At 45.8% G+C, this 20092-nt stretch overlaps 1 non-coding gene across 1 annotated transcript; it reads left to right on the top strand.

Annotated features, from left to right (window-relative positions):
- Nucleotides 1-209: 209 nt before the first annotated feature.
- trnar-ucg (transfer RNA arginine (anticodon UCG)) lies at nucleotides 210-299 on the top strand. The gene is given in 2 exon segments: nucleotides 210-246; nucleotides 264-299. It is a non-coding gene; the product is annotated as a tRNA-Arg (tRNA).
- Nucleotides 300-20092: the final 19793 nt, after the last annotated feature.

The following is a 20092-nucleotide window of genomic DNA, read 5'->3' as shown; positions in this document are numbered from 1 at the left end:
TGAGAGTCCCCGAGCCTCCATGAATCTTCACAGCTCACAGAGTGAAGGGCTTTTCCACTTTGAAAATGACCATGTCCGGCAGCTGGAGCTTTCCCTTGTATTTTCTGGGATCTGGGAAACAGCGGATCACCAAACAATAGAAATGAAACACATAGAATCGCAGTATTTATTCACAAGAGATAAACATCAGCTCACGTATCGGAGCCAGTGGCCGCGTCGCCTAATGGATAAGGCGTCTGACTTCGGTGAATTTCAGTGATGATATCAGAAGATTGCAGGTTCGAGTCCTGCCGCGGTCGTTTTTTACAGAAATCCGGTGCAACTTGCTGACAGCCGAGTTTTCCCTCCTCAGCTCAAACTTCCACCTGTCCATCCAAACACTGTTGGGATTTTTTGGAATGTAATTTCTTGTAACTTTGTTCATTCAATTGTCTCTCATATTTTGTTTAGCCCCTAATGAATCCACAATATCTGTCTAATTTAGATAAAGTATTGAATAAATTATTATGCATCAATCGGTTAAATACAATTCTGTGGAGGAAATTCGAATGTCCTCAGGAAGATGGATAGAGGCATAGATGTTTACAGCATGACAACAGGCCGTTCGGCCCAGCTTGATCATGCCGCCCAGTCTCTATCACTAAGCTAGTCCCACTTGCCCGTGTTTGGCCCTCTCTTATCCACCCTGCCCATGTAACTGTCCAACTGATTTTTTAAAGATTAAATTGTACACGCCCCTGCCTCTGGCAGCCCGTCCCAGATACTCACCACCCTCAGCGTGAAGAAATGTCCTGCCTGGTCTATTTAGTATCTCTCCCCTCTCACCTTATACAAATGTCCTCTAGTTCGAGACACATGTACCTTTGGGGAAATGTGTCGACTACCTACCTTATCTATGCTCCTCATTATTTTATAGATCGCTGTAAGATCACCCGTAAGCCTCTCAAGCTACAGGGGGAAAAGTCCCATCCTATCCAGCCTCTCCTTATAACGCAGACTATCAAGTCCTGGTAGCATCCTCGTAAATTGCTTCTGCACTCTTTCTAGCTTAACAATATCCTTCCTATAATAGGGTGACCATAACTGAACACAGCATACCGTGTGTGGTCTTACCAATGTCTTGTACAACTTCAACAAGGCGTCTCAACTCCTGTGTTCAATATTCTGACCAATAAAACCTAGCATTCTGAATGCCTTCTTCACCATTTTGTCCGACTACGACGCTATCTTCAAGGAGCTATGGACCTGTACACTCCTTGATCTTTTTGTTCTATAACTGTACCCAACTCCTTACTCTTAATTGAGCGAGTCCAGCTCTGTTTGGATCAACCAAAATGTATCTCCCCACATTTATCCAAATTAAACACCATTTGCCATTCATAGGCCCACTGGCCCAAGATGTTAACAATGAGCTGAATCAACTGTTTTATGTCCAGAGGGATGAAAGATTATGTCACTGGATTGGGAATCCAGAGGCCTGAACTAAACTTTGGGACACGTAAGAAATCCCACCATTCAAATTCACCGATTTAATCGATTTACAAGGGGATTAACAGGGTGGATGCTGAGAGGTTGTTTCTTCATGTGGGAGAGTCTCGGACCAAAGGGAATGATCTCAGAGTAAGGGGCCGCCCATTCAAACCAGGGATGATGAGTAATTTCTTCTCTCAGACTATAGTGTATCTGTGGAACCATTTTTGTAACCGAATAGGGCTGTCAGGCTGGGTCAGTTAATATGTTCAAGGCTGATACAGACAGATTTTTAATCAGTAAGGAAATCAAGGATTATGGGGATGATGTGGGAAAGTGGGTTTGAGGATTATATCAGATCAGTTAAAACCTATCTGAATGGTGGAGCAGACACGATTGGCCGAATGACCTACTTCTGCTCCCACGTCTTACAGTGCAATGAGATCATCTGACTAACTTGTTTTCACAGCTGTGCTGCCGGTTCCGGAAAGACAAAATCTGCCAGCAGTGCCCCAGATGATCTTATACATCTGTTTTGGAGCTTCTGAAGCCGCAAGTTTTCATGGTGCCAAACTCCTGCCCAAAACTGGTGTCGTGATTTAAATCGATTATCAGACAGATGATTAGGAATATCGGTATGGAGATTGGTGCAAGAAGATTCATTCCTCAGGCCTGTTGAACTCCGAATCTAACCTTCATCCTCGTTCCGCGTCGACGAGAATGGATTCAAACCCGCAGATGCAAAGCACAATGGATTAGCAGCGCATCACCTTCACCTCTCGGCCAACTCGCCATGTAACCTGACTTCACCAAACCACCTCATGGACTTTTAACATCCCCAATAACTAACGGAAGAAGGTTGTCTTTGTGCATTGGTCCAGATGTGCAGCCAGATGTGAAGTGTTGGAAATGTTGTTCCTGTCAGCAAATTACATTTCCATCATGTCAACTCAGGGATTGTTCTGATTGGACTGATGGGAAACACTTCAACACCATGTCCAACATGTTTCTACACATTGTAAATAAAACACCGCGGAAAGACTGAAAGATACAAACAATTGATCGCATCATGATGGACATCACTCGGACGCATCAAACATCCCGTCAATGTCGGAGTTCTGACGATTCTAATTTGTTATTCACAGAAACCCTGCAGGACATTCGGCCTCTTGAGTCTGCACCGAACTTCGGAAGGCACACTCGACCTGGACCCCCTCTTCCGCTTCTCCTCATAACCCCGCACTTGCTCATGACGAATCCACCCAACCTACACTGTGGGACGAAACAGGAACACACTGAAAAAACCCATGCAGACACGGGGATAAAGTGTAAACTCCACACAGATAGTCACGCAAGCTGGAATCCAACTATAATGAAATGCGAACTGACAGGATGAATTGCTCTAACTCCACATGTGTTGAGTGAGTGGGAAAATGAATGGCAGATGAATGTATAATATGTATAAATGTGAGGTTATACACATTGGGAGCACAAACAGGAAGGCAGATTGTCATCTGAATGTCCATTAATAGGAGAGGGGAATGTGGAACGAGACCTGGCGGTCCTCGTACACCTGTTGCTGAGGGTGAGGTTGCAGGTGCAGCAGGCGCGAAAGGAGGTCAATAGTATGTTGGCCTTCATCGCGAGAGGATTTCAGTGCAGGAGCAGGAATATTCTTGGTGCAATTATCCAGGGCCCTGGTGAGGCCACGTCTGGAATATCGTGTGCACATTTGGTCTCCTTCTCTGAGAAAGGGTGTTCTTGCTGTAGAGGGAGCGCAGCGGAGGTACAGCACACTGATTCCTGGGATTAAAGGTCTGACGTATGAGGAGAGACTGGCCGGTTGCGATTGTATTCGCTGGCGTTCAGAAGAATGAGGGGATTTCATAGAAACCTGTCGAATTCCAAAAGGACTGGACAAAGTTGATGCAGGAAGAATGCTCCTGATGGCGGGATGTTCAGAACCAGGGGTCACAGTCTGAGGATATGGGGTAGACCGTGTTGGACGGAGAAGAGTATAAATGTCTTTACGCAGAGTTTGGTCAGATTGGAATTTGCTCCCACAGCAATTTGCTGAGGCAAAACCACTATAATTTCAAGAAACAGTTTGATGAAGCACATGGGGAGAAGGCAATCAACAATACGGGAGGGGAGGCGGGGAAGGAGGGATCAGCCAATTGGGTTGGATGATCAGCCATGATCACAATGAATGGCAGAGAAGGCACGACGGGCCGAAGGGCCTCCTTCTGCTCCAATTGTTTATGTTTCTATGATTGGCGCAGAGCAACGTAAAGGCTGCTAGGCGGGAGGTGCCGCTGATCTTCACAGGAACAGACAGTGAGACGGAACATTGATCATAAACAGACAGTGAGAGAATACAACACAATAAACACAGGAAGCAACAATGGGAAATAACAAATCCATTCGATTGGAATGTTCAATACCGTTTGGAATTGACAAAACACCGCCTGAAAAGGAAATTAAATTGGAATTCCCAACATTTTAGCACCTCGGAGAGAAAGGAGAAACGGAGAGAACAATGTAGGAAGGAAGAAAAGAAAGGATGGAACTGCTCCCTTGTACTTGGGGAACTGCTGGCCCACAATTTGCAGCATCTCACCGATTAGAAACAAAAGGACATAAAACTCTATCATTCGTGGATTCAATCAGATTCAGATTCATTTTGAACTCTAAAGGCTAAAGTATTTCTCACTCACTCAATATATTGACACATTTGAGAATAAATTGATCCCACAGGGTAATGTTGTGTTTCTGCTCTCTGGTTATTTGTTTTTCCTGTTACTCTTCCATTCGATGTAAATCAACAGGAAGTAAAGAGGGAAAGGAGCGAGGGAGCGAATATTCTGTTTCCTTACATGATTCTCTTCTGATCGTCACTTTACAGAATATTATCAAGGTGTAAATGAGGAAATCTGTCAGCATTGAAATTTAATCTTCGACAGGAGGTCTTGTGGCGCCCGATAGCGCTTCTGAATGCCGATCCGAATGCTGCGTGTTAAATCACGTCAGGCTCACAGAGCTTTTCTGCTTGTTCCAGGATTTTATATCTGGACAAAGCCCATTGAGTGGGGAAGTTTTGAAAATCACACAAAGATAGGGAGTGAAGTATGTTGTGAAGAGGACAGAAGCAGATTACAGACGGATACAGAGAGATTGAGTGAGTGACAGAAACCTGGCAGCTCCAAAGCAATGTTTAAAAAGCGCAGGGTTTCGCTTTGGCAGGTAGAGTAAAAATAAACAGAGCTTTACTTCGATGTCCAACGGCTGCAGAATTACGAGGGATCTCGGTTTGCTGATGCATGAATCACGAAAACTGAGTGAGTCAGTGCAACAAGTAATTAAGAAGGTGAGTAGAATTCTATCCTTATTACGAGAGGAGTTGAACATAAAAGTAAGGGAGTTATTCTTGAGTGACACAGTGAATTGGTGCAACCACATCACAGAATCAGAGAATGGTTACAGCGCAGAAAGATGTCATTTGGATAATCGTGTTTGCACCGTCTCTCCAACCAAGCATTACGACTCCGTGCCATTCCCCGGCCCTGTCCCCGAACTTCTACAATTGTTTTCTATTCAAGTAATCACCTGATGCCCTCTTGAACGCTTCAGTTGAACCTGCCTGCACCACACTCCCAGTCAGTGCATTCCAGACCCGAAGCACGCGTTGTGCAAAAGTGCTTCTTTTTCAAACATCTGCTTCCTTTGCAAATCAACTGAAATCTGTGCCCTCACGTTTTTGCTCTTTTAACTCAGGGGAACTGTTTCTCTCTATTTACTCCGCCTCGTCCGCTCATGATTTTGAACATCTCCATCATATCTACCCTCAGCCTTATCCTGTCGAAGGAGAACATTCCCAACATCTCTAATCTATCCTTATAAATGGAACCAATCCTGTAAACCTCTTCTGCACGCTCCCCAAATCGACCACAGCCGTCCTATATTGTGGCTCCCAGAGCTGTGCAAAATATTCCATATGGTGTCTAACTGGCGCCTTGTACAGATTCAGCATAACCTCCTTCCTCTTGTTCTCTTTTCCATTCGGAATAAACCCAGAATAAGATCTGCTTTATTGTCTGTTCTCTACACCTGTCCTGCTACCATCGATTATCTATCCACACATACACCCACTTCTCTCTGCTCCTTCATCCCATAAATATTTGAATGGCAGCACCGTAGCATAGTGGTTAGCACTATGGCTTCACAGCGCTGGGTCTCAGGTTCGGATCATGCTTGGATCAGTGTCTGTGTTCTCCCTGTGTCTGCGTGGATTTCCTTCGGGTCCTCCGGTTTCCTCCCACCCTCCAAAGGTGTGCAGGTTAGGTGGATTGGCCATGCTAAATTGCCCTTAGGTTAGATGGGGTTGCTGGGATACGGGGATAGGGTGGAGGTGTGGTTTTCAGTGGGGTGCTCTTTGAAGAGCCGGTGCAGATTCCATCGTCCGAATGGCCACCTTCTGCACTGTAAATTCTATGATTCTATATTCCCTACCAAAATGCATCATCTCACACGTCTCCAGATTGAAAATCTTCTTTTGTTTTTTCAAGTTCTATCTAGATTGTCCACGTCTCAGTTTACAAAATTTCCAAGTTTGTACCATCATCAAACTTTGAAACTGTTCCCTGTGCACCATGATCTAGCACATTGTTATATATCAGGGAAAGCAAATATGCCAGCAGGAACCCAGGTGGAACACTACAAACCTTCTTCCAGTCCGAAAAGTTTCGATTGACCATTGTATTCTGTTTCTGATTATTCAACCACATTTATATCCATATTGCTACTGTCCCTTTTATTCCAGGAGCTGTAACATTTCGCTAATTCTGTGCAGTTTGGGTTTCCTTATTTGGGGAAAGATGTAAATACGCTGGAGACGGTTCAGAGGAGGTTTCCTCGATTGGTGCCAGGAATGAGCGGGGTTTCTATTGAGGAAAGGTTAGACAGACTGCACTTGTTTCCAGTGGAGATGTGAAGACTGACAGTTAATTTGATTGAAGTACATCAGATTTTGAATGGTCTTGACAAGGTGGACGTGGAAAGGATGTCACTGCGTGTGGGTGAGAGCAGAACTACTGGGCAGTTACAAACAAGGATTTCGCCCTTTTCGGATGGAGATGTAGAAATTTCTCCCTCTCAGAGACTTTGGAACTCTGCCTCAGAAGGCGACGGAAGCGGGACATTGATTATTTCTAAGGTGGAGATTGAAAGATTCGTGTTCAGCATATAAACCAATGGTTTATCGGGGTTACATACAAACATTGCATTCAGCCAACTACCTGGATGCACAAGCGTTCGTTTGTTTTACTTGATATTTGAGGATGAATTCAGAGTCCGACACCATGGTTAAACAGTCTTTAAATGTCGTGTTCGTGTCTTCACATGTTCAGCACTGATATATTATCTGGAGCTCAAACCTGCTCCCGATTTCAGTCAATGACACCCTATCGATTGTCCTTATTAAAAAAATACAAGACTCGTCCATGATTTGAACACGTGACCTCTCCCATTTTATCGCAAATGGAAGCTTTCTCAGAGATAATCATACCCCAAGAACAACGAGCTAACCGACGATCACGATTCACTCAAACCAGCTTCTCATTGCCTCCCGAAGCTTATTGTATCAGCTCAAAGCGCTTCTTTATTCCTGTTCAATTTGGTTTCGTTGTTAAAATAAAATCAAAAGAAACAATTTTTGTCTCTTGCTTTTCGTACTGGGATCATTGGGTAAATTGGGGTATTTTCATAGAATTTACAGTGCAGAAGGAGGCCATTCGGCCCATCGAGTCTGCACCGGCTCTTGGAAAGAGCACCCTACTCAAGGTCAACACCACCACCCTATCCCCATAACCCAGTAAACCCCACCCAACACTAAGGGCAATTTTGGAAACTAAGGGCAATTTATCATGGCCAATCCACCTAACCCGCACATCTTTGGATTGTGGGAGGAAACCGGAGCATAGAATGTGATTCTTTCATGTCGCCCCTCACCCTTCTCTGTTCATGTTGGGTTTGTTGGCCTCCACTGCGAACAGAATAAAACAGGACCTGAGGAAGGAGCAGTGCTCCGAAAGCTAGTGTTTGAAACAAACCTGTTGGACTTTAACCTGGTGTTGTCAGACTTCATACTGAACAGAATAAAAGACATACGGGCCCAGTCGTTGCTCTTGCTGAGTATTTCGCAGGCCCAGGCCAGATGGTGGGGGGGTGAATGTAATGCGACATGAATCCAAGGTCCCGGTTGAGGCCGTACTCATGTGTGCGGAACTTGGCTACATGTTTCAGTTCGGCGGCTCTGCGATGTCGCGCGTCCTGAAGGCCGCCTTGGAGAACGCTTACCCGGAGATCAGAGGCTGAATGTCCTTGACTGCTGAAGAATTTTCCGATGTGTTCTCCGGTGTGACATGTGAATATTCGATTCATTCTTTATCTGCAGTCTCTGTTCCTGTTTATGGCACAGGTCTCCCCAGGCCAACTAGCCAGCCGCTGATTTGATCTCAGTTAAAATAACTTTTAATTGCGTCCCAAAGCCCATCAGTTTCCCCACAATTATAAATCAGAAATGTGAATGAACAATGTGACATTTATCTCTCTGTTCTGGTGATGATCAGAAGCAGTGATGTCAGTTTTCACCACTCGCCAAGTCAGCCTGTGGATGCGTCTCGCCAATCACGTGGGTAATGTAATTCTGCCAGTCAGTGTGTTCAGTTGGCATTTTAGGAGAAATTCGAAGTCATCATGACTTCATCAGTGGCCTCATGGTTAAGGTGTGAGTGATAGAACATTACAGCACAGAACAGGCCCTTTGGCCCACGATGATGTGCCGACCCTTTGTCCTAGATTAATCATAGAATTTACAGTGCAGAAGGAGGCCATTCGGCCAATCGATCTGCACCAGCCCCCGGAAAGAGCACCCCACCCTTGGACTGTGGGAGGAAAACGGAGCATCCGGAGGAAACCCATGCACACATGGGGATGATGTGCAGACTCCGCACAGACAGTGATCCAAGCCGGAATCGAACCTGGGACCCTGGAGCTGTGAAGCAATTGTGCTATCCACAATGCAACCGTGCTGCCCTTAAGAAGAAATTAATCTACACTATATCATTCTACCGTAATCCATGTACCTATCCAATAGCTGCTTGAAAGGCCCTAATGTTTCCAACTCAACTACTTCCACAGGCAGTGCATTCCATGACCCCACTACACTCTGGGTAAAGAACCTACCTCTGACATCACCCCTATATCTTCCACCATTCACCTTAAATTTATGTCCCCTTGTAATGGTTTGTGCCACCCAGGGGAAACGTCTCTGACTGTCTACTCTATCTATTCCCCTGATCATCTGTCAAGTCGCCCCTCACCCTTCTCTGTTCTAATGAGAAAAGGCCGAGCACCCTCAATCTTTCCTCGTAAGACCTACTCTCCATTCCATGCAACATCCTGGCAAATCTCCTTTGCACCTTTTCCAAAGCTTCCACATCCTTCCTAAAATGAGGCAACCAGAACTGTACACAATACTCCAAATGTGGCCTTACCAGGGTTTTGTACAGTTGCATCATCACCTCACGGCTCTTAAATTCAATCCCTCTGCTAATGAATGCTAGCACACCATAGGCCTTCTTCACAGCTCTAACCACTTGAGTGGCAACTTTCAAAGATGTATGAACATAGACCCCAAGATCTCTCTGCTCCTCCACATTGCCAAGAACCCTACCGTTAACTCTGTATTCTGCATTCATATTTGTCCTTCCAAAATGGACAACCTCACACTTTTCAGGTTTAAACTCCATCTGCTACTTCTCAGCCCAGCTCTGCATCCTATTTATGTCTCTTTGCAGCCGACAACAGCCCTCCTTACTATCCACAACTCCACCAATCTTCGTATCGTCTGCAAATTTACTGACGCACCCTTCAACTCCCACATCCAAGTCATTAATGAAAGTCACAAACAGCAGAGGACCCAGAACTGATCCCTGCGGTACGCCACTGATAACTGGGATCCAGGCGAAATATTTGCCATCCACCACCACTCTCTGACTTCTATCGGTTAGCCAGTTCGTTATCCAACTGGCCAAATTTCCCAGTATCCCATGCCTCCTTACTTTCTGCATAAGCCTACCATGAGGAAACTTATCAAATGCCTGACTAAAATCCATGTACAGTACATCCACTGCTTTACCTTCATCCACATGCTTGGTCACCTCCTCAAAGAATTCATTAAGACTTGTAAAGCAACACCTACCCCTCACAAATCCGTGCTGACTATCCCTAATCAAGCAGTGCCTTTCCAGGTGTTCAGAAATCCTATCCCTGAGTACCCTTTCCATTACTTTGCCTACCACCGAAGTAAGACTAACTTGCCTGTAATTCCCATGGTTATCCCTATTCCCTTTTTTGAACACGGGTACGACATTCGCCACTCTCCAATCCCCTGGTACCACCCCTGTTGACAGTGAGGATGAAAAGATCATTGCCAACGGCTCTGCAATTTCATCTCATGCTTCGCAGAGAATCCTTGGATATATCCCGTCAGGCCCGGGGACTTGTCTATCCTAAAGTTTTTCAAAATGACCAACACATCTTCCTTCCGAACAAGTATTTCCTCGAGCTTACCAGTCTGTTTCACACTGTCCTCTCCAACAATATGGCCCCTCTCATTTGTAAATACTGAAGAAAAGTACTCGTTCAAGACCTCTCTTGTCCCTTCAGACTCAATACACAATCTCACGCTACTGTCCTTGATCGGTCCTACTCTCACTCTAGTCTTTCTCATATGTCTCACATGTGTGCAAAGGACCTTGGGGTTTTCCTTGATCCTACCCGCCAAAGATTTTTCATGCCCTCTCTTAGCTCTCCTAATCCCTTTCTTCAGTTCCCTCCTGGCTATCTTGTATCCCTCCAGCGCCCTGTCTGAACCTTGTTTCCTCAGCCTTACATAAGTCTCCTTCTTCCTCTTAACAAGACATTCAACCTCTCTTGTCAGCCATAGTTCCCTCACTCGACCATCTCTTCCCTGCCTGACAGGGACATACATATCAAGGACACGTAGTACCTGTTCCTTGAACAAGTTCCACATTTCACTTGTGTCCTTCCCTGACAGCCAATGTTCCCAACTTATGCACTTGAATTCTTGTCTGATAACATCGTATTTACCCTTCCCCCAATTGTAAACCTTGCCCTATTGCACGCACCTATCCCTCTCCTTTACTAAAGTGAAAGTCACAGAATTGTGGTCACTATCTCCAAAATGCTCCCCCACTAACAAATGTATCACTTGCCCTGGTTCATTGCCAAGTCCCAAATCCAATATGGCCTCCCCTCTGGTCGGACAATCTGCATACTGTGTTAGAAAATCTTCCTGGACACACTGCACAAACACCACCCCATCCAAACTATTTGATCGAAAGAGTTTCCACTCAATGTTTGGGACGTTGAAGTCACCCATGTCTACTATCCTGTGACTTCTGCACCTTTCCAAAATCTGTTCCCTGATCTGTTCCTCCACATCTCTGCTACTATTGGGTGGCCTATAGAAAAATCCCAACAAGATGACTGCTCCTTTCCTACTTCTGACTACAACCGATACTACCTCAGTAAGCAGATACTCCTCGAACTTCCTTTCTGCATCTGTTATACTATCTCTAATTAAAAACGCCCCCCCCCCCTCTTTTACCACTCTCCCTAATCTTATTGAAACATCTACAACCTGGGACCTCCAACAACCATTTCTGCCCTTCTTCTATCCAAGTTTCCGTGATGGCCACCACATCGTAGTCCCAAGTACCGACCCATGCCTTAAGTTCAACCACCTTATTCCCGATGCTTCTTGCGTTGGAGTATATACACCTCAACCCATCTCCGTGTCTGCAAGTACTCTCCTTTCTCAGTGTTCCCTTCCCCACTGCCTCACTGCACGCTTTGGAGTCCTGAATATCGGCTACTTTAGTTGCTGGACTACAAATCCGGTTCCCAATCCTCTGCCAAATTAGTTTAAACCCTCCCGAAGAGTACTAGAAAATCTCCCTCCCAGGATATGGGTGCCCCTCTGGTTCAAATGCAACCCATCCTGCTTGTACAGGTCCCACCTTCCCCAGAATGCACTCCAATAATCCAAATACCTGAGAAATACCCTCCTGCGCCATTCCTGCAGCCACGTGTTCAACTGCACTCTCTCTCTATTCCTAGCCTCGCTATCATGTGGCACCGGCAACAAACCAGAGATGACAACTCTGTCTGTCCTGGCTCTTAACTTCCAGCCTAACTCCCTAAACTTGTTTATTACATCCACACCCCTTTTACGACCAATGTCGTTGGTACCAATGTGCACCACGACTTCTGGCTGCTCACTCTCCCCCTTAAGGCTCCTGAAGACACGATCTGAGACAACCCTGTCCCAGGCACCCGGGAGGCAACATACCTTCCGGGAGTCTCGCTCGCGACCACAGAATCTCCTATCTATTCCCCTCACCATTGAATCGCCTATTACTATTGCTTTTCTATCCTCCCCCTTCCCTTCTGAGCGCCAGAGCCAGACTCAGTGCCAGAGACCTGGTCGCTAGAACCTTCCCCCGGTGGTTCATCCCCCCCCCCCAACAGCATCCAAAATGGTATACTTGTTTTGAAGGGGAACGGCCACGAGGGATCCCTGCACTGTCTGCCTGTTTGTTTTCTTTCCCCTGACTGTAACCCAGCTACTCTTGTCCTGTACCTTGGGTGTGGTTACCTCCCGTTAACTCTTCTCTATAACCCCTTCTGCCTGCCAGATGATCTGAAGTTTATCCAGCTCCAGCTCCAGTTCCCTAACACGGTCTCCGAGGAGCTGGAGTTGGGTGCACTTCCCGCAGGTATAGTCTGTGGGGACACCTGTGGTATCCCTCACTACCCACATCCTACAGGAGGAGCATGCAACTGGCCTAACCTCCAGCCCCTCTTACCTTACAGAATATAGCTGCCCTGTGGACCAACTGGACCTCGCCCTCCGACTCTGCTCCCAGTCAGCTGCACTCTCTGTAAACTCCTGGATCCCTTCTCGCTCTTTGCGGAAATGTAGGAAACGAAATGAAAGGAGCACCTTACTCCCTCCTCACCTAACTCCCTCAGTCACCAAACTCTCACTATAGCACTCAAATGCATCAAATTCAGTACTCAGTGCAAACCATGATGTTTATCATGATGTGATCAAATGAGCCTCTGTTTCAGTCTTTCTGCGGGGAGTTTTCATGCTGAGGAGAAACATGTTGGACATGGTCTGGGAATGTTTCACTCCGGTCCATTCCCAACATTTTCTGCCCGGGTGGGATGGGCGTTTCCTTCCAAACGCTGCAGGACACTTTATTAATATTGGTTAATGATCATTTATTAAGTATTGTTTCATATGTTTCGTGTAGTTTATTTCGAAATATTAATTATCAGACGCGATCAATTTTTACTTTCATTCCCCAAACAGCTAAATTGGGTGAAAACCATGAATGAGAGGCAAAGGGAGCCCCGGTCATTTGTGTGGTCAGTGGTTTGTTTCTGGAGCTGAGTAAATATTCCGGAGCAGAGCCGCTGCGAGCGGGGTTCGAACCTCCGCGGGGATACAATAATGTGGGTTTGCCGTTTCTGTCCACACATCTGGATAGGAATGGAGCTGCTGCTGCCCGGGGAGCTGGACAAGCAAGAGGCACAAATATTGACCAACTGCACCCGCTCCAAACAGATTCCCCAAATTACCGAACAAAACAAAAACAAGCGCATACTGATCTTGTAAGAAACTATGACACTGTCTCTGAAATCAATCAACCAACACCTCTTAAAGATTCGATTTGCTGTCACAATTCACTCTGAACTGCCTCAATATCAGCCGTAATTCCTTCCCAGCTCTCAGACAGGCGCTGACTGGTTAGAAGTTTGCATCACTTTTCAAGGTCCGGCTCAATAAAATCAATCACAGGCCCATGATCTGCTTTCCTCCTGTTCTCAGACACATCCACTTTGTACAAGGGCGCACTAACTGGTTTTCAGAGTAAGAGGAAGACTGCAGTCACCTCGTTCTCTCTCGATCCCTTTATCTCAGAGCCACCTCACAACCAAGAGTGGAACTTCTCACAGAGCCAAGAATGGAATAGTTTGTCGATTCTTCCACTGATTCAGGCCCGTCCATCACCAGGACGTATTCGTCCAAAAGAGTTGGGATGAGATGGGGCTGAGTTTCACTGTGTATCCAATCAGTCCCCGGAGAAGCACAAAAACAAGGAGTGAGGAGAGAAAAAGAAACAAAGAAATATATAGAGAGAAAGGAAAGAAAACGAGAAAAAACATTTCAAATATGTTCCATTTCTGCCTCGATCATGTTCCCCAGAAATACATTCAGCTGAATGAAACCAAACCACGTTTCCATTCGCTGCCATTCCTGCTTCTCATTCCAAACGCTGCAGGAAACGTTATTATTTATATATTGTTGCTTTGAGTGTGAGTTCCTTATTTATCTTTATATTGAAGAATGAAATGAAAATCGCTTATTGTCACAACTCGGCTTCAAATGAAGTTAACGTGAAAAGACCCTAGTCGCCACATTCCGGCGCCTGTTCGGGGAGGCTGGTACGGGAATTGAACCGTGCTGCTGGCCTGCTTGGTCTGCTTTCAATGCCAGCGATTTTGCCCTGTGCTAAACCAGCCCCGTTTAGTTTTCAAAAAGAACGTTTTTCGAAAAAACTGAATTCGATAAATGTTCACACCGTTAACAGACAACCAACCGAAATTCCGATTAATTGTCGAGCCGGCAGCTTCCCGGGGGAGTTAAACAAACATTTCGAATCACAGTCACTGCGAGCAGGATTCGAATCTGCGCGGGAAAACACTCTTTCATTTGAAGTCCAACCACTCGCCCATCACAGCTGCGTCATTCAACATCAATTTGGTCGATAGAAAAATTCTAAAACCAGCCTGGAATCACTCCAGGAAGTTGTTGCATTCAAGCGACCAACGGGGCCCCGGGGTTTATGTGAGGAGGGATTGAATTTTCGTTGAAAATGACCATTCGATTTGGAGAGACTCGGAAATCTCAGCTCCCTAAACGCACAATTCCACTGAATAAATATTTTGTGTAACGACATCAGTTACATTGGAAATATATTAGAAATTCATGTTTCTTTTCAAATGCAGCAGCACTGCCCTTCCCAGTCTGGAAGAAAATTAAAATGATGAAATCTAGAAATTACAGAGGGAGACCTGTGCAGACCGAATGGTCACATGATGACCTGATGACGCAATTAAAATGATCACGTGTCTGGATTTCGGCAGTTCTCCCCGGATCGCGGTCAGAGCACAAGCCAGGAGCAGCTGCTCAATTATTAAATCAGTTATTTTTTATCCCAACTCCTTGGTCGCCAGTCATTGAGAGAGAAGCATTTCTACATGGTGTCAGGAGTGGGCAGTATGGCAGAAGGACTCCACCGCATCAAACTCCTTGGATCATAGAATCGTAGAATCGCCAGCGCAGAAGGAGGCCATTCGACCCAACGAGTCAGCACTGACCCTCCGAATGAGCACCGCAGCAACTCTCTTCAAGAAGAGGTTTAATAGATATTGCACCAGCAGCCCGGCTAGCTCAGTCGGTAGAGCATGGAACTCTTAATCCCAGGGTCGTGGGTTCGAGCGTATATGTTATTATCGGAAAATATTGATGCTGAATGAACTGTCTTCACAACAGGAACACAAGGTTATGTCGCTGGACTGGGAATCCAGGGGTCTGAACTAACCCTTGGTGACATCATTTAATAAATCTGGAATTGAAATTTCGTCTCATGTTCTGCTTCAGACGGATCATATTTCCACAACAGGGATTGATTTGACTGAACCACAGTGAAGATCTGTCACCGGCAGACTCACGGTTCCACGATGGAGAGAGAACAGTTGCATTTCAGAGAGCTCAGTTACACAGCAGGATATACATTTACAAACAGGGCCTTCTCCACCTCGGCACCTTTTCTGTGTCATTGTGTGTGTCCTAATAGTCTCTTCCTGCTTTTCTGTGTGTCTTTCTCTGTCTGTCACGGCCGTGCTGATGTTACGTATTAATCTCACTTTTCCCAAACAATAATTGTGATTGATAGATACAGGCAGATTTCCACACTGACATTCAGTACCAATGTCTAATAGAGACTGAAACCCACCCTCACATACAGTCCCAGACATTGACTCATATTGAAGGAACCCTGCTCTCACAAACTGTTCCACAGACTGAGTTGCAGAGTGTTCCCTCCACTCGCGAACACTACCTGTGATTTACAGATACAGAACAAATCTCAGTCAGGTGAGTAGCAGAGTTTGATGGGGACGACATGGATTCCACAATCACCTTCTCTGTGCCTGATAATCAGATGCAGTTGACACGCGGTGTCTGTGTTGTTTTAACAAGAGTTTTACACAAGAACCGGAACTATAAGACGTAGGAGCAGAAGTAGGCCATTCAGCCCATCGAATATGCTCCGTATTTTAATGAGATTATGATTGATCTGATATATGACGTGTTATGACCTCACACGGTGGCACGTTGTCACAGTGGCTACCTCACAGCTCCAGCGATCCGGTTCAATTCCAGCCTTTGGTCACTGACTGTGTGGAGTTTGCACTTTCTCTCCGTGTCTGTGTGGGTTTCCTCCGGGTGCTGCGATTTCCTCGCACAGTCCAAATGTGTGCGGGTTAGGTGGACTGTCCATGCTAAATTGCCCCTTAGTGTTCAGAAAGTTGGGTGGTGTTACAGGGATGTGGTGCAGAGATAGTGACGCTGTCACGGGGTCGGTGCAGAGTCGATGGGCAGAATGGCCTCCTTTTACATTTTAATGATTTCATGATAATGCTCATGTCCACTTTCCCGGGTTTTTATCACTAGATTTCATGATGAACCTTTAAAACCAACATTCCAACCAAGCCTCAGGTAGCGGTAACTCCTCAATGGTCGTTAATTTCCCGGCTGTCAATCATTTGGTCAGTCTGAGGAAGTCACATCCTGGAAATATCACACATTGATCCAGTTCTAAAGTAAATTAAGTCGCTCTAGTCCCTGATGACCATAGGCTGCTTTCCCCTTTGAGAGTGAGATCTGACTGGTGGTGGTTTAACCTGAGGATCATAAGACCATAAGACAGAGGAGCGGAAGTAAGGTCATTCGGCCCATCGAGTCCACTCCACCATTCAATCATGGCTGATTTCAACTCCATTTACCCGCTCTCTCTCCATAGCCCTTAATTCCTCGAGAAATCAAGAATTTATCAACTTCTGTCTTAAAGACACTCAACGTCCCGGCCTCCACCGCCCTCTGTGGCAATGAATTCCACAGACCCACCACTCTCTGGCTGAAGAAATTTCTCCTCATCTCTGTACTAAAGTGACTCCCTTTTATTCTAAGGCTGTGCCCCCGGGTCCTAGTCTCCCCTGCGAATGGAAACAACTCCACTACGTCCACCCTATCTAAGCCATTCATTATCACCATACCTCAGGCGAGGGGCAAGGTTGTGAAGGCTGGGTTTTCATGATTCCGTTCTATATTTACCGTGTGATCAGAATCTAATGAACCTGTTGTTGTCTCTGTTAATATTGTCTCATGGTAAGGCAAACATCACCGATTGGATAGACGAGTGATCGTTCTTCAGTCTTGTCAAGGACGGACCCGCTGAATATTGAGGCACTTTCTGAAAAGTTTACCTTTCTACCAGGAATAGTCTCATCCCAACACAATAATTTATCATTAATCTGCTCCAAGTATACTTTCATGACTCGCTGAAAGAATATACTCTATTTCCTGGAGATACCTGTAACTCAATGATCAGACTATGTCCATCGTGAAGTGTGTGTTCCGATAATCGACGGATTCCTCTGTGAAGCCGGGAGCGTTTGTTTTTGCTATCAAATGATGGTTGATTCCAGTCTTTCAGCGGGGGCCTTTCACACTGTGTGTAAACATCTTGGACATGATATTGAAGTGTTTCCCATCAGTCCATTCACAAAAGTCCCTGAATATGCTGGGAATTCGTTTTACTGACAAAATCTGCATTTCCATCATTGAACACCGGGCTGAAATGAAATGAAAATCGCTTATTGTCACAAGGAGGCTTCAAATGAAGTTACTGTGGAAAGCCCCTAGTCGCCATAGTCCGGCGCCTGTTCGGGGAGGCTGGTACGGGAATTGAACCATGCTGCTGGCCTGCCTTGGTCTGCTTTCCAAGCCAGTGATTTAGCCCTGTGCTAAACCAACGCCTGAAGACAAAGAGGCGGATATTTTCCATCAATTCATGGATGCAACACGAATTAAGACTTTTTGACGCATGCATTTGTGGGTTGAGGTGGCCGAGCGGTTAAGGCGTTGGACTGCAAATCCATTGTGCTCTCTGTGCGTTCGAATCCCATCCTCGTCGATTTTTCATCCGCTGGTTGCTCGGAAGTGGGACACATTTGTCCAAGATGGGTTTGCAACAACTGATGTGACAATCCAGTCCAAGTTGTCAGGCCAGATTGCAGCGAGTTGTGTTGGAAAAGCGAGAATTCAAAATTCAGTCTTGTTCTGATTGAGATGAGTTGATCGGGTAGTGAGAGAGGAACCACTTTGATTTGATTTATTGTCCCATGAAAAGTATTTTTCTGCTACCAAGGGAACATACACATTACATAGATAGTAGACAGAAAAAGAATAATCGACAGAGTACATTGACAAATGGTACATGGACAAACAGTGATTGGTTACAGTGCGGAACAAGGGGCCAAACAAAGCAAACCCATGAGCAAGAGCAGCATAGGACGTCGTGAATAGTGTTCTTACAGGGAACAGATCAGTCCGAGGGAGAGTTGTTGAGGAGTCTAGTAGCTCTGGGGAATAAGCTGTTCCTATGTCTGGATGTGCGGGTCTTCAGACTTCTGTACCTTCTGCCTGATGGAATAATCTGTAAAAAGGTAAAACCTGGGTGGGAGGGTCTCTGATAATGTTGTCTGCTGTCCTGCGGCAGCGGGAGTTGGAGACAGAATCACTGTGCGGGTGGCAAGCTTGTGTGATACGTTGGGCTGATGTCACCACACTGCAGTTTCTTGCGACCTTGGGCCGAGCAGTTGCGATCCCAAGCTATGATGCAGCCCGATAGGACGCTCTCTGTGGTACATCTGTAGACGTTTGTGAGAGTTGATGCAGACATGACGAATTTCCTCTCCTTCCGTAGGAGGTAGAGACGATGTTGGGTTTCTAGACTGTTGCATCAACATGAGTGGACCAGGACAGACTGTTGGTGAGGGTGACACCCGGAAATGTAATGCTATCCACCATCTCCACTTCGCAGCCATTGATGCAGACGGGTGTGTGTGTTGTGCAACGCTTCCTTGCGTCGATGATCAGTTCCTTGATCTTTCCGACATTTAGAGACAGGCTGTTTTAGGTACACGATGCAACCAAGTGATTTATCTACCTTCTGTGTCTGATTCGTCATTGTTTGCGATACGACCTACCACCGTGGTATCATCCACAAACTTATAGATTGAGTTGGAGCTAAATCCTGCCACACAGGATATGCCTCCATATTCAGCGGGTCCGTCCATGACAAGACTGAAGAACGATCACTCGTCTATCCAATCAGTGAGGTTTGCCTCACTGTGAGACAAGATTAGCAGAGAGAAAACCAGATGAATTAGATTCAGATCACCCGGTTATACTAGAACTGAATCATGAAAACCCCGCCTTCTCACAATTGCCGTTCCAGCCTCCCGGAACAGGCGCCAGAAGGTGGTGACTCGGGCTTTTCACAGTAACTTCATTGAAGCCAACTTGTGACAATAACAGATTATTATTATTATTATTTTTATTGCTCCTCGCCTGAGGTATGACTGACCAAATGATTGACAGCCGGGAAATTAACGACCATTGAGGAGTTACTGGTACCTGAGGCTTGGTTGGAATGTTGGTTTTAACGGTTCATCATGAAATCTAGAGATAAAAACCCGGGAAAGTGGACATGAGGATTATCATGAAATCATTAAAATGTAAAAGGAGGCAATTCTGCCCATCGACTCTGCAACGATATTCTGAAAGAGTTTCTGTGTCACCACCACATCCCTGTAACACCACCCAACTTTCTGAACACCAAGGAGCAATTTAGCATGGGCAGTCCACCTAACCCGCACATATTTGGACTGTGCGAGGAAATCGCAGCACCCGGAAGAAACCCACACAGACACGGAGAGAAAGTGCAAACTCCACACAGTCAGTGACCAAAGGCTGGAATTGAACTGGATCGCTGGCGCTGTGAGGTAGCCACTGTGACAACGTGCCACCGTATGAGGTCATAACACGTCATGTGGCGGATCAATCATAATCACATTAAAATACGGAGCATATACGATGGGCTGAATGGCCTACTTCTGCTCCTCCGTCTTATACCCTGATATTGTGTAAATGTGTTCCGGTTCTTGTGTAAAACTCTTGTTAAAACAACACAGACACCGCGTGTCGACTGCATCTGATTATCTGGCGCAGAGAAGGTGAGTGTGGAATACATGTCGTACCCATCAAACTCTGCTACTTACCTGACTGAGATTTGTTCTGTATCTGTAAATCACAGGTAGTGGAGGGAACACTCTGCAA

This window comes from Scyliorhinus torazame, unplaced genomic scaffold (genome assembly GCF_047496885.1).
Source record: "Scyliorhinus torazame isolate Kashiwa2021f unplaced genomic scaffold, sScyTor2.1 scaffold_1077, whole genome shotgun sequence".
In the NCBI taxonomy this organism is placed as follows: domain Eukaryota; kingdom Metazoa; phylum Chordata; class Chondrichthyes; order Carcharhiniformes; family Scyliorhinidae; genus Scyliorhinus; species Scyliorhinus torazame.
This window is presented reverse-complemented; position numbering and strand designations above follow the sequence as displayed.